Genomic DNA, 15,179 nt, shown 5'->3' with positions numbered 1-15,179 from the left:
CTTTTGTATGGAATTAATCGTTGAGTATGCTATGTTCCAACTTCAAAGCGTTTGAGGGTCACCAAGCAGTTGTCCGATTGAGCTGAAAATTTGCACAGATTATTTTTTAGTTGATTGGAACAAGATAAGGGGCTGAAAGCAGCACGATTTTAACTTTCGGAAAATTTAATTACCTATAGCTAAGGGCCACCCTAATATATATATACATTGTACTATGGAGTCCACACCTGTGGAGTAACAGCACGTCTAGCTGCGAAACCAGGTGGGCCGGGCACGTTACGTAGTTGAGGTTTTTTCCGGGGTCTTCCCTCAACCCAATATGAGCAAATACTGGATAACTTTCGGTGTGGACCCCGGACTCATTTTACCGGCATTATCACCTTCATCTCATTCAAACGCTAAAAATCTAAGCTGTTGATAAAGCGCCGTAAAATAACCTAATAAAAAATATATATACTATGGACAGACAGACAGAGTGATAGACAGATAGACAGCTAGGTAGGCAGGCAAGCAGACAGACAGACGGACGGGCGGACAGACAGATAGATTGATTTATTCACCAATATGAGACCGGAACTTTGGCAGAAAGCTTTTTTAAATGTGTTAAATGCATCTTTATTTTGAAAGTAAATCTGTACGAATTATACCTTTGTGATTAAAACGTCACAGTTTTATGTTGCCCTTTTCTGCCTTTTTTAATATAAATGCCTAATTTAGAAAATAAATGCTTTTTTGCCTTTATTTGATTATTTATCTATTATTTATTAATTTATTATTAAAATTGCATACAGGTATATTTCAATTATTTCTATAACCGCTACAATGAAAGTGACTTCACCGAATGTATATTATTGTCTTTCAGTCAGTTCATATTCTTTTTGCAACAATGAGTGCTGCCGTGCAAAAATGTATAACAGTAAGCGTTTTAATTATCGCTTGTGTTTATTTGACAAGGCAATAATGAGTGCGGATCTAACGTTATTTTTCTTTCAGTTTTCATTGCGACGTTGTTGTACCTAGCAGCAAGATGCCGAAATTTAGTGTTCCTTTACGCAGTAAATAGCAAAGTTACTTTAATACTTTTGGATCCGATTGTCTGTCGCAATTTAGCTCCCAAAATTGTTTGCAATTTTCATTTCGTTGACCATTTTGTGCAGTCAACAATTTTAGGAACTTTTGGTGAATGCGGTTTACCTCCTGTAGATGTATAAACTTGTATTTTGTCTTTCTGAACCATCACCAGAGACATGTTGCTCACCTTCTGTTTCTACCACCACCTCTTCAGCACCTAAATACTCTTTGGTGGTGTTTCTAGTGAATCTTTGATGGAGTTCTCACTTATTCATACGAAACATTAAAATAATAATAATAGTAATAATAATAATAATAATAATAATAATAATAATAATAATAATAATAATGACACTAATGGTAAATCCAACTTGAAGCAACATTACCATAATCTTGCCTCTTTAAACCACTGCTAATCGAGTTAATAATAATAATAGTAATAATAATAATAATAATAATAATAATAATAATAATAATAATAATTTATTTTAGCTGGCAGAGTTAAGGCCGTAAGGCCTTCTCTTCCACTCAACCAGCAAAAAGAGTATATACATATGCATGAACTTACAAAGAATTCAACAATTTGATTTAGATGAGAGTTACATGTATACAAGAGTTATTTACGAATTAAACAACAAAATACTATGAACTATTAATTAAACACTGAAATAAACTGTGTAGCAGAATTAAGCTAAAATGCATAGAATGTTAATATATTTCAAATAATATTAGATAATAGAAAGAGATTATTATGAGACAATTTTGAAAATAAAGCACAATCAGGATGATGTCTAAAAGAAAGAAATAACAATGTCGTCAGTGATAGTTTAAATCAGTATGATTGGAGTGAAATGCTAATAAGGTTATCTTTTAAGCTGTTATTAAAGGTGTTTATTGTCTTGCAGCCCCTAATACTTTGTGACAAGGAATTCCATTGACGCGAGGTGGATACTGTAAAAGATGATGAATAACAAGATGTTCTATGAAGAGGTATACTTAGCGTGCCACAGATAAGTGATCTGGTATTTACGTCGTGGTTAGAGTATAGATAAGAGAAACGAGACGAAAGGTAATTTGGTGTTAAGGTGTGCAGAATTCGAAAGAGTAAAGACAAAGAGTGTAAAGTTCTGCGTTCTTTAAGTCGGAGCCACGAAAGACTTGCGAAGGACGGTGATATGTGATCATATCGTCGGATGTTGCACACGTATCTGACGCACATATTCTGAGCTCGTTGTAACTTGACTGACAGTTCAGAACTTAGATCACTTAACAAAACGTCACAATAATCGAAGTGCGGCATTACTAGGGTTTGTACTAGGGTAAGTTTTAGTTGCTGGGGCAAGTATTTTCTCAAGCGACTCAAACAGTGAATGGAGGAACAGATTTTTTTTATCGTTTCCGTAACTTGAAAACTCCAACATAGATCATTATCAAAAAAGAAGCCAAGATTTTTTAAGACAGATGAATAAGGGATTAGCGTGTTGTTAAGGGTAACAACTGAAAGATTACTGTTATTAAGGGAGTTAACTAAACGCTTATGTCCAATAATTATAGCTTGAGTCTTACTTGGGTTAAGTGCGAGTCCGAGATTGGCCGCCCAAGTAGAGACAGTGGCTAGGTCACAATTTAACTTGTCAATCGATTCACTGATCGTATTGGGTCAGGAATGTATGTAAAGTTGTAGGTCGTCGGCATAGAGGTGATATCGGCAATGCTGTAAGTTCTTTGATACGTCATTAATGTAGATAGAGAAAAGTAGTGGTCTTAATACGGAGCCCTGCGGCACTCCCGCCTTTGTACATCGTCATTGGGAGAATTGATTATCAAGAGAAACACACTGTTGGCGGTCCCGTAGGTAGGAGTCCATCCAGCTCAAGGTATTGTCTGACAGGTTCAAAGTCTTCATCTTTGCAAGAAGCAAGTCGATATCAACAGAACCAAAGGCATTGCTGAAATCGAGAAGAGTTAGTGCCGTTACTTCACCCCTATCCATAGCTTCACGGATGTCCTCAGTCACTTTAAGTAGGGCTGTAGTAGTGCTGTGTCCATGCCTAAAACCAGATTGATAGTCATCAAGGAGTTTGTGTTCGTCGAGATAGTTCGTAAGTTGTCCATGTACAAAATGTTCTAATGCTTTTGAAAGAGTGGGAAGAATTGATATCGGTCTGTATTGGTTTACTGTAGAAGGTGTGTTAGATTTAGGTAAAGGTTTCACTAATGCCATTTTCCAGAGTGAGGGGTAGGACCCAGTCATAATAAATGCATTGAATATATGGGTGACGGTCGGCAGGATCACATCTATTATTTTATACAGGAGAGTAATATATATATTGTGTATACCTTGGGCTTTATATTTCATACGTCGCAGCGTCTTCATTACGTCAGTCGGGTTAATGTATTTAAAGAAAAATTTATCCCACACAAGTTGGGGGTAAGATCTGAGAAATTCAAGAGTCTCTTGTTTATGTAATGGTTCAGGTGGAGCAGTGACGAAATGTTCATTTAGACTATTGAGTGACAAGTTGATGTTATCTAACCGAGGCTTTGCTTTTGTTAGACCCAGGTTATTGAGGTTACGCCACAATTCTTTCGCACTGGCCGAAGGTAGAATAAGGGAATGTGCATGGCGTAATTTAGCATTTCTTACTGATTAATAATAATAATAATAATAATAATAATAATAATAATAATAATAATAATAATAATAATTCACCTTGAAGCAACATTATCATCTTCTTGCCTCTTGAAACCACTGTAAATTGAGTTATTATCCAATAAACAGTAAAATAATATGCACACGCATGTTTTTAGTACAGTCACAAACGAAAATGTACATAAATAATAAGATATCTGGTGCAAAGTTTCATTTTCGCAACCCAAACCTTTTCAGGGTACCGATAACTAATAATAGTTGCGTGAAAAACATTAAGGCAAGTGTTAAATGTAAGGTTTGATTTCAACTGGACGGAAATTGACAGATGAAACCCACTAACGGACTTAGTTTGTTGCACGTGTTTATTTTCGTTCATTTCGCACTTAGTGGAAATTGAAATTATTGATTAGCTCATAAAGAATTATAGATACGACATAATGGCCTTCACCAGACGAAAGATCACGAAATTTTACATAAGGAACATCCAAAACCTGAAATTATTAAAAAAACTGACTTGGTGTGTTTCACCTGTAGGCCGACGATATAATACTCCTCGCCTGTGAGTGTAGGATTATTCTTTTGCGTATAACAGATGAAACACCAAAACCACTTGCAACCCCTTCAAGAGACATTGTTAGGGTAAGTTACACATCACACAAGAGAAAACAGTCCACGTCTGAATTTTAAAATAAACAGAATCTATCTTAACTTACAAAGAGGGACTTAAGAGCAAAATATGTTGTATGTTGTAGGTTGGATATCTCTGTTTAGTCTTAAAGCGATAACACACGAGGCAGTTGACATATAATTAATATTCTTGTACAGTTGAATTCAGAATTTGTAGCGATATCGAATGGCACAGCTTAAAATTCATTCCTAGCTATAAATATTGTGCGCGCAAGCGAGGAACTAATATGCTTCAGCCGGACTTTGCGACGATTTAACTAGGCAACACTGCTTAACTATTACTGGTTAGTCGACATGACCGGCCTGAACTAGCTCCGCCTTATATGCCATCTTATTCTGAAAGCGCTCTAGTTTTAGCAGAGTTGGGACTACTCGTAGCACAAACACTGACCATTGTTTGAAGGAAAAACATTTCGTTGTGCGCATGCTCTTGGAATATGCAGAGCAGATAGGCCTATAGCAGAGGCCAGAGGCCATAGGTGTCAGGTACAGCTGCTAGCGATGTGAGATGTCACTCCAGTAGGAGCATGAGAAAGAGTAATGTACCAGTCTGCCAGGTAAAACAAATATTCAGTTATTTGTGTGTATGACAGCAGAGACAATACAAATACCATTAACGAATACGAAGTGGAACTAAATAATAACTCACTGTACCGGTACTTTCTGGTTGGGTACCGAGTGCACAATCTAACCGTGCATGCACTAAAATCTTCGTATTATTATTATTTTTAATCAGTACATAATTCGCGAAAAAAAATATATACTGTATATTCGTTTCTTTCAGGCCCGAGCCCAACCCGAACCCGAGAAGCATAGTGAATTTCAACCCGAGTTTATCCAGTACCATAACAATACAACTACATCATCATCCACCACAATTGCAAGACTGATTTATATTTCTGCTTCTACTCTGCCATGACTCTAATGTTCTTGGGGGGAAAAAAAAAAAAAAAAAAAAAAAAAAAAAATTGTTTCCAGCAAAAACGTTTTAAAGCAAAATGCTTTTTGGGAAAATAAAATTGTTTTCGGTTACAGCAAAAACGTTTATCATTTAGGTAAAAACCGTTTCTGCTTAAAACAGTTTTGCTAAATAAGTGACGCGCAGTTTTTTTTATCAAATATCTGCTATGTATAACATAGGCGTAGATCACATGGGTGCTACGGGTATAATGCTCGTACCCATGGGATTTTTATGCTGAAATTAATTAATTAATTAACTGAACTAGCTAGTGATTACAAATTAAATTATAAAACAAAATGTTTCTAGCCACTACCGTAAGAGCCAGGCTCGTGTACGGTGTGGTCTGAGTCAGTAATATAACATAAAATTTACAAAGACAGTTTACTAAATACAGTAATTAACTTCATTCTAACCGATAAATAACACACATGAGCAAACAAAAAAAAAGAGAGAGAAAAAACACATTTAATCTAAATTGACAATCAGACAGAAGCCAATGATATAAAATAAAATTGAATATAGTCGACAGAAATAAAAGGTAAAAAAAATACACACATTTGTTAATAGTATATATTATGAATAATTTTATAAATTTATTTTTTAAAATCTTCAATTTTAAAATATTTCAAACTTGCAAAATGGTTTGTAATTTTATTATAAAGTCTTGGGCCGAAACTAGCATCATGTTTAAGAGCTGCACTTGTATGACTTTTAGGCTCAATTAATGGAAAACTAGACTTTTATCTTCGAGTACGATATTCATGTCGATTAGATTTATGTTTTATTTGATTTCTGTGGTAATACGTTAGTAAGTTATATTAATAAATTTCTTCAATAGTTGATACTTTGAACTCTGTATAAATTAAATTGGACAAATTTTTATTAATCGTCTGTGTAATAAAATTAATGGATTAAGTATAGATGATGCTACTCCTCCCCAATTTATTATACCGTATTGCATTAATGATTTTACTAAAGCTAAAAATATTATTCTCAATGCCTCCTTGGTGATAAAATTTCGAAGTATTATGAATTTATAAATTGTTTTTCTTATACTTGTACACATAAAATCAATTTATTTATCCCAAATTTATTCATGGAAGCTCTAGAAAATAAACATGCAATATATATATATATATATATATATATATATATATATATATATATATATATAACACAGTTGTATGAGCATTTTACATACAACTGATGTATATATATATATATTGTATGTTTATTATCTAACCCATGAACACTGTTTAATTGACCTTACATGTGTGAGTTAAGCTCTAGAAAGTTTCAAGTTCGAAGATACAGAAGAATTAATACTCAATGAAACTGTTCCTGAAAAGAATGCAGAAACACCTAATGCTACCTCAACAGAAGAGAGTGATATATCGGACTTTCAAACAAGTCCAGAAAAACTCCAAAGATACGAGCGGATACCACTGAACACAAAAGTAAAAGTGGGAAATGTGGCTCACGAACTGGAGTTTTCATATATTCCATCATCAGTGCTCCCGTCTGGTAAAACACAAAGGGCTTCTTGCTTTGTGGCGTTGAGACATCGATTCTGAGTCTTTGGTCACTCAGAAGTAGGCCTATATATTTTAATTCTACCAGGAAACGGGAGGTACGCGGTACGATGAAATTGTGATGATAGACAAGTGGTGTATGACATTTGTGGAGGTCAGGGGAAGGAATGAAAAAGTGACAACCAAGACACTGCAGGAGTGGGCTTTAACGGCGGCCTTTCAATATATTTTGGGTTCTTCGTTCGACTTCAAATCAAGTTACAGTTGGGTCGTTGCTTTAAAGAAACGACACATTCGTACACTGCACAATACGTAATAAACATTACATAAAGTTTTTGTTTATACAGGAACTTGCAGGTAAATTGGGATCTAGAGTAAATGTAAGGCTGGTTCACAATAAACCGGGAATGGAAACGACGAGAGCGAGAACGGAATTATTCTTAAAATAAATGTATTTAAATGTGAGCACTCACAATTAACGAGAACCTTGTCGGAGCCCGGGAATGGGAACGTGAAAGTTAATTGTGAATTCTCGTTCTCATTGTCGTTTCCGTTCCCGGTTTATTGTGAATCAGCCTTTAGGATTAATGAATTACAGGATGGACTAAAAATGTGGTTGTAAAGATATTCAATTTCAGGAAAACTGACTTCTGCGCTTTTTGAGAAATTTTTAGATACAGTCCTGCAGCCATATGTGAAACAAAAATAATTCTTTCTTATGTTAGATTCATGGGATGGACAAACGAACAGTAGTGATATATACGACGAAAAGTTTGTTAATGAAGATAACCTGCCAACATGTACTTAAAAAATTATTCCTCCTAAATGCCAGCTGTGTGACGTGTATCTATGCAGGCAGATTAAACAGTTTCTATCATGCCTCTAAACATGCACATATCTATCAGAAAGGAGTCGAAATATCTCTTCCCGGGAGGATAAAATAAAAATTCGTTCCCTTATACATAATCATAATCAGCTGTCGGCTCCAATTTTTAAAGACATGCTGCTGTATGCATGGTACGCAAGTAAGTTAGTGGCCGAAAGAAATGTTTTCATGAACGTCAAAGAATGTGCTTTCAGAATGACGTTAAGTAAAGCAAGTGTGACTGTGGAATAATTATGACGAGTTCATGTGGTGTGCTTGGTGCAGAAAGTGTATATGTTTTTCGTGCTTTTTCGACACTTATTATCCACAGTTCTGTAGTGGGCCAGAGAGGGCTAGGAGTAGACGAGTCCTCCTTTTATTAACTAGTAGGGCCTATAGCATGCTTCTCTGTTGTATAAACTGTTTCTTAAAATACTTTGATTAGAATTCTGGAAAGAACAATGTAAAGCATTAGATCTATTTCTGGTATTGTAGCAGTTATGCCTTGGAACAGATACGGCATAACTTCACGAATTGATCTGCAGTGTGACAGTGGCTACGTGGAAGTATAGCTTACAATGAGTGTCCATAAGCGGAAGAAGAACCTACGTACAACCCTGTTACAGAGTTTCTAAAAATTATTTTCGGCTTATCTGGATCATATTGAAGAAAATGCCGAGACATGTATCCCTTGATTTTTTATTCTCTATCAACTAAAATAAAATCCAATTTTCTGAATGATGTTAAATTGCACTTTCAGTACATAGGGATATTGAAACATTTGCCCTAATATATTTTTTTCAGGAGAACTAAGGGCTATGGGAGAGAAAGTTGAGACACGGGTATTTTTATTTTTGTTGTATTTTCACCAAAAAATCCCCATACAAAACTGTGACATCGATCTGACTACCTCTCCTTGTAAGACAAAGCAATTGCTCGAAGCATCCTCAATCGATCCGCCATTTCGCTTGGTTGGATTATAACAAAATATAGCTACTCGTATAAAAAAACAGGCAAATATCATTGGAATGTCTAAATATAAAGAAAACATGGAAACATTATAACACTTGTCATAACAGTAAGTTAGTTTTGCAACTCGCCATAAGATAATTTTCTAACTTAGTTTTAAAAGATTTCAAGGTTCTGCAGCCCTTGACTTCAAGCAGCAGAGAGTTCCAGTGACGAGAATTAGCAACAGTAAAAGATGAGGAATCGAGAGATGATGTGTGGAGTCGAATATCCATCGTGTTGTCGCGTTGTGATCGAGTATTGATATTATGATAGCGAGAAAGAGTATGAAAGCGAGTGAATAAATAAGAGGGGGATGAAGTGTGCATATTTCGATCTAAGAGAGAAAGAGAGTGCAAATTTCTCCCTTTGTATAACCTAAGCCATGCTAACTTCTTGAAAAAAGGTAAGATATGATCATAGCATCAAACATTACAAATGAAGCGGACTCATGCGTTATGAATACGCTGTAGTTTCTAGGAGGAATCAAATGTAAATTTATTTTAAAATCGGGACACTATAAAGGAGAAACGTCGTGGCAAGTTGAGGTGAAAGGTTCTTTCCAGAAAGACAATGCTCCAAATCATAAGTCCTTAGTCGCAATGGCTGCAATTTCAACAGTAGGATTTAAATTTCTGGACTATCCATCCTATTCACCAGATCTGGCACCCAGCGACTTCAGGCTATCCTCAAAACTCAAGGAACACCTGCGTGAGAAGAAATTTTAATCCAATAATGAAATCATGCAGTCCGTAAACCAGTGATTTGGAGAGATTGGACAACCATTCTTCCAGGAAGCTGTCAAAATGTTGGCGTATCGCTGCGAGAAGTGCATCAATATACTACAGGACTATGTGGAAAAATGAGGTAAGATTTATTTTTTCAACTATACAGCATAGGGATCAACCCTCATATGTTAAGTGTTATACGTTATGTCTTTTAGTTTGATAAGGAAAATGTATTTTACATAAAAAGTAACAAAATAAATTCAATGATATTAAAAAAGCCATCTATTCTTTACAACTTTTATTTTGATATAAATCTGCGTTTGTGTGCTTAGGAACCTTGTACCTTCATCTCGTAAAAATTTCAGTAGATATCTCAGCTAATGGGTCATTGAATAAAGAAATTTAACATTGGCGATATAGTGTAGTTGATCTCCCCTTCACCGCAGTGTACCGTAGCATTCATTAGTATTCTCAATCGAAGCCGATATCGACTTCTATTATTATCTTATTACTCGCTTACAGATTGGTTTAGAGTTTAGAACCTAATCCAAAACTTGCAACCCCTTCCGTTGAGGACCACAGAGCAATAAATGCGTTTGTTACAGAAGAGGTTTATTATTGGCATAAAGTTATTAAAGATTTAAACTGCACTAAATCAGCTCCTAGCATAGGTCATGTGTCATGGTGTGTTCCTTTGTTGAAAAAGAAGTTGATGTTGCTGCTTGTATTGTCAATAGTAAGATAAAGGAAATTGAAACAGCAAGAATTTACTTTCATTGATTTATCAGTGACATAGAGTAAGCACCCATTGAGAACATTAAAAGTCGAGCCTATGATATAATACTATGTATTTATGTAGCACTTTATATTATTTTTACATACTACGTGTTATAGTTATACTATTCACATTTTTTTGTATGCATTGCATTTTTTTTAGTCGCCTGGCCTCTTACGACGATTCTTCTGTTTTGAAGCTCGCAGTGTAGGACTGAGATGTCGGCTTAAGATTAGGGATTGTAAAGGAATCTTGATAATGAAGAGTAGTGAGGTATAATACCTCAAGTGCGATCCTACGAGTAACATGTCCAAATCTGTATTCATAATAATACTTCAATACATTTTAGATACCCAGCAGCCTTTGTACTTTTGTTGACAGAGAGCTGGCTTACAGCGATCGCGGACACGAGTTCAAATCCCGATGATGGTTACGCTATATTTGTGGTGGATAAATTCAAGGTTGTGAGAGTTTTTCTCGGGTTCTCCTTTTTCCCCTCCACCATAATCCCTCTTTCTTAACTATATAGGCCTACGTCTCGAAAAATAGGCCATCACTTGTGTTGGTATTGAACTTAATTTACAGTCTGTGAGCACAATATGTGGAATCGACAAAGTAAATAATAGGCTGTAGGGTAAAGTGGGGTCTGCTGGACAGTCGGGCATGTTGGACACTTTGTACTTCAACGTGTTACCTCGCCACTTGTGGGCACCACATTCTGCTAGAAGTCAATGACGGAAGTAGCCACGAGTGGGGCTACTTCCGTCATTGACTTCTAGCAGAATGTGGTGCCCACAAGTGGCGAGGTAACACGAGTACAAAGTGTCCAACATGCCCGACTATCCAACAGACCCTAATTTACCCTATGTAATCAGAATTACAAAAATGAAATAAGCAAAAGACATAAAAGACAAAGGTATCATAAACATAACAGAAACACTAAACGACCTTAGTATTAAAAAATCATTCATATCATAAAAAGGTTTGTTCATCAACTAATGGCAGGTAAATCTGCTTAAAGACATCATTTCCAGATTAAAAACATGAGAAGGGAATTTATTTGCAATTTTTAAGGACATGATAAAATATAATAATTATTAATTGCTTTTGTTAGCCTACATATGGGTAGGTCAAAAGGCTAAGGTTTCTTATATCTTGTAGATGTACAGTAGGCCTACATCTCTTCTATGAGTCAATGAAAGTAAATTATTTTTAATGTATTTTAGGGAATGACACATGTGGGCTACTGTGATGTTACAGTCATTATTTTTTAATTCACGAATAATAGTTTGCCATGTGTCGTCATTGTCCTGTGCCATGGCGTCGTGGTTTAAGGCATCCTGCATAGGACTCGTGTTACGGTTCCAGTACTCTTGGGGGAAGAAATTTTCCCATGGTGGTATACTTAGGGATCTACGATAGATAGCGAAATCCTGTTACGAAAGCCAGGTATAACGGCTGGAGTGAATATAGTGCTAACAACATTATACTTCCATTATGTTTGGTTGATCGTCCATCTCTGCTTCTATGTGTGAAGGTGAGATCAGCAGGCGACTTGTCGATCAGGGCCCTTAAAAAGCTGCCCCTTATTACACAGGGTCGAGAAATTAAATTTTGTTTCAAGGCTTTTAATAGCAAAGGTTGATTTTAATTAATTGTTGGCTTCTGTTGAAGGATCTGAAATCAGATTTTGCCTATGAAGTATGATTTTTTTCATAATGATTTGAAGAATTGCCATATTTATAGCTCCATTCATGCAATATTAACACATTTGAATACATAAATCAAGTAATCTTTGAAAATGTCTGTACAGTAAGCAAAATCATTATTTAACGGAACTCCATCTAGAAGATCGTAGGAAACTCCACTGTCTTTCCCTTCTCTTTCACATATTGCATTTATCCACTCCTGTCTATCTTGCGTCTCGTTTTAAAAATTTATCCACCCATCATAACCTAGACACACGATCACAACACTCCTCAATATTATCCATTATCTCCCACCGAACATGCTCATATTCATCTTCTTTCACTGTGGCTGTTCCTCGACTTTGGAATTCCCTACCGAGTAATGTCAGGGACTGTCAGACATCAAACCAATTAAAGAATAGGCTAACGAAATATTTTTCTAACAATTCTTGTTAACAATAATAACTGTTTCAGGTTTCTGAATGTTTAATGGTTAAATATATCACAGATAAATATCTAAATTATCTCATTATTATTATTATTATTATTATTATTATTATAACTATTCCTTACCAATGTTTATTATTGTCACACTAACATTACTTATCCAACTTTCATTATTTACTTTCATGTTGTCTCATGGTTTAGATATTAATGTAATAACTATGTAAGCAATTGTATTCAATTAGAATTAGAGTCTGGCTGGGCGGAAGAGAAGGCCTACTGGACTTAGCTCTGCCAGATTAAATAAATGAATTATCCTATATGAACTATTAGGTTATTTAACGTGGATGTAATTAATTAGTGATAACGAGATGATATTTGGCGAGTTAAGGTCGAGAATTGGAATATCTCAGATTCGCCCTACAGTTGGGTAAAATTATAGAAAAGTCCCAGTAGGTAATCAGTCCAAGCGGGAATTGAACCCACTCCTCAGCACGGTCTCGAATCAACAGGCAATGCGCCTATCGCCTGAGCTACGCCAGTGGCTAGCGATTGTTAGTAGTGAGTTTGTATTTATTTTTCATAGGCCTTTTGAAGATATTTTGACAGTTGTTTTGTCTGCATTGATTTTGGTGCGGCAAGTCGTAGGTCATCTTTATAGCTATGACGCATGATTTTGGAGGTTGTGAAATGTCCTATCTGTAACATGGCCACTATTGCCAGAAGATAGCCTTTCCTAAATGAGAAATTGTCCATTGAATGAATGAATGAAATAGCCTATGAATTTCCCGTGAAGGGCTATGGCCTCCTAAAAAGGGGAGCTCTTTAGAGACCATGCGGTGAGCTAATCCGCATGACGGTAGGTTCTGTTCTATATAGGTTTTGTTCATCGTTCGTGTGTGTACACTTGCACTCTCACTCGATACTTGCAAACTGTAGCGATCTCCATTCTTCTCGGTTCTTGGCTGTTCTGGATCACAGGGGTCCAGCTAGGCTCTTGAAGAAGTCCGCCCATCTGGTCCCAGGTCTTCCTCGGTTTCGCCTCCCGATGCGTGGGTCCCACGTGTTGGAAATATGCGCCCATTTGCAGCCTTGAAGTCTCGACACGTGGCCTCCCCATTTCCATTTCAGGCGTTCCCCTTGGTGTGCCATGTCTCTGGTGTTTGTTATCTGCTTTAGTCTGGTGTTGGAAATCTTGTCTCTGAGGGAGAGTCGTAGGATTTTCCTCTCCATTTTGCGCTGGCAGATCTGAATCTGTGTCTTCTGGTTCACGGTCAGTTTCCAGGTCTGACAGCCGTAAAGTAAGGTTTGGAGGATACAGGATTGCAGAACCTCCAGCTTTAGTTTGCGGTTCAGTTTCTTGTCAAGGAGTATGAATTGCAGTGACCAAAAAGCTCTCCATGCTGATGCAATTCTTATTTTTAGTTCTCTCGTCATGCAGCTTTTGAATCCGACCAATTGGCCCAGATAGATGTATTCCTCCACGTACTGCAATCCGGTTGCGTTGACTTGGATTGGTTGTGGTTGGCTGTTCGTCATGACTTAGGGTTTTTTCCATGTTCATGCTTAGGCCTGCGTGTGCGCTGCAATCGCTTAGTTCTTGTATCATCTCTTGTCGGTCGGTGGCGTTTTTAGCGAAAAGTACGATGTCATCCGCGAATCTTAGGTTCGTGAGCCGATATCCGTTTATATTGATTCCATGTCTTTTCTTCCACTTTAGCTTACGGAATATGTCTTCCAGGAGGCTAGTAAATAGCTTTGGTGAGATCGGATCCCCTTGTCGGACTCCTCTTTCTATTCTGAATGTTTGTCCTTCTCGTTCTGTCATCACGGTGGCGTGCGATTCTCCGTAGAGCTTAGTTAGGATGTTGATATATTTGTGCTCGACTCCCTGGTTGCTCAGCGCCTGTAATACACAGGAGTGTTCTACCGAGTCAAATGCTTTCTTGAAATCTATAAACGCGAGATAGAGGGGAATGTTGAATTCGTCCGTTTTTTCTATGACCTGGTTGATTGTCTGTAGATGATCCACCGTGCTGTAATCTGAGCGAAATCCTGCCTAGTCTGGAGCTTGGTTGTCGTCCAGTACTTTCGTATGTCTCCTTGTGATTATCTTAGAGAACAGCTTGTAGATATTTGACATCAGGCTGATTGGACGGTAGTTGTTCAGGTCGTCCTTGGCACCTCTTTTGTGGAGTAGAATAATTTTGCTTGTCTTCCATTGGTGGGGTACTGTCTCCGATTTGAGTATTTCGTTGAAGACTGCGATAAGCGGTGTTAGCAAGGAGTCTTGATCGAGTTTCAAGTGTTCGTTGTGGATGTTGTCTTCTCCGGGCGCTTTTCCGGATTTGAGTTCCCCTATCGCTGTCCTGACCTCGCTTTGAAGTATTGGTGGGACCTCGTTGTCGTCTATGTTGTTCATTTGAATACTGTCGCTTGGATTCGCTTTCTGTTTGGAGCTGGTGTATAGTGATCTGTAGTAGTTTGTGGCTGCCGTCACTATGTCTTCTCTTTCTGTTAGACTGTTGCCTCTGGGTCTCTGTGCTCCCAAGATCCTTGTATAAAAATATTCTCACATTCAGTGTTAGCATATGTTTATATAAGACCAACACATTAGAATTCTTTACCGGGCCGTCGAGAGAAATAGAAGTTTCATCTTGGTGGAAACTCTTATGTTCATCATCTTCCGTGTTTTGTTAAGAGATATGGGGCCTCGCATTAAATTCGATTCTTGCTGCCTGCGAATGCTTTATTTTACTTCATAATT

Source organism: Periplaneta americana, chromosome 15 (assembly GCF_040183065.1).
Source record: "Periplaneta americana isolate PAMFEO1 chromosome 15, P.americana_PAMFEO1_priV1, whole genome shotgun sequence".
In the NCBI taxonomy this organism is placed as follows: domain Eukaryota; kingdom Metazoa; phylum Arthropoda; class Insecta; order Blattodea; family Blattidae; genus Periplaneta; species Periplaneta americana.
The sequence above is the reverse complement of the archived record's forward strand: the minus strand, read 5'-3'. Positions refer to the sequence as shown.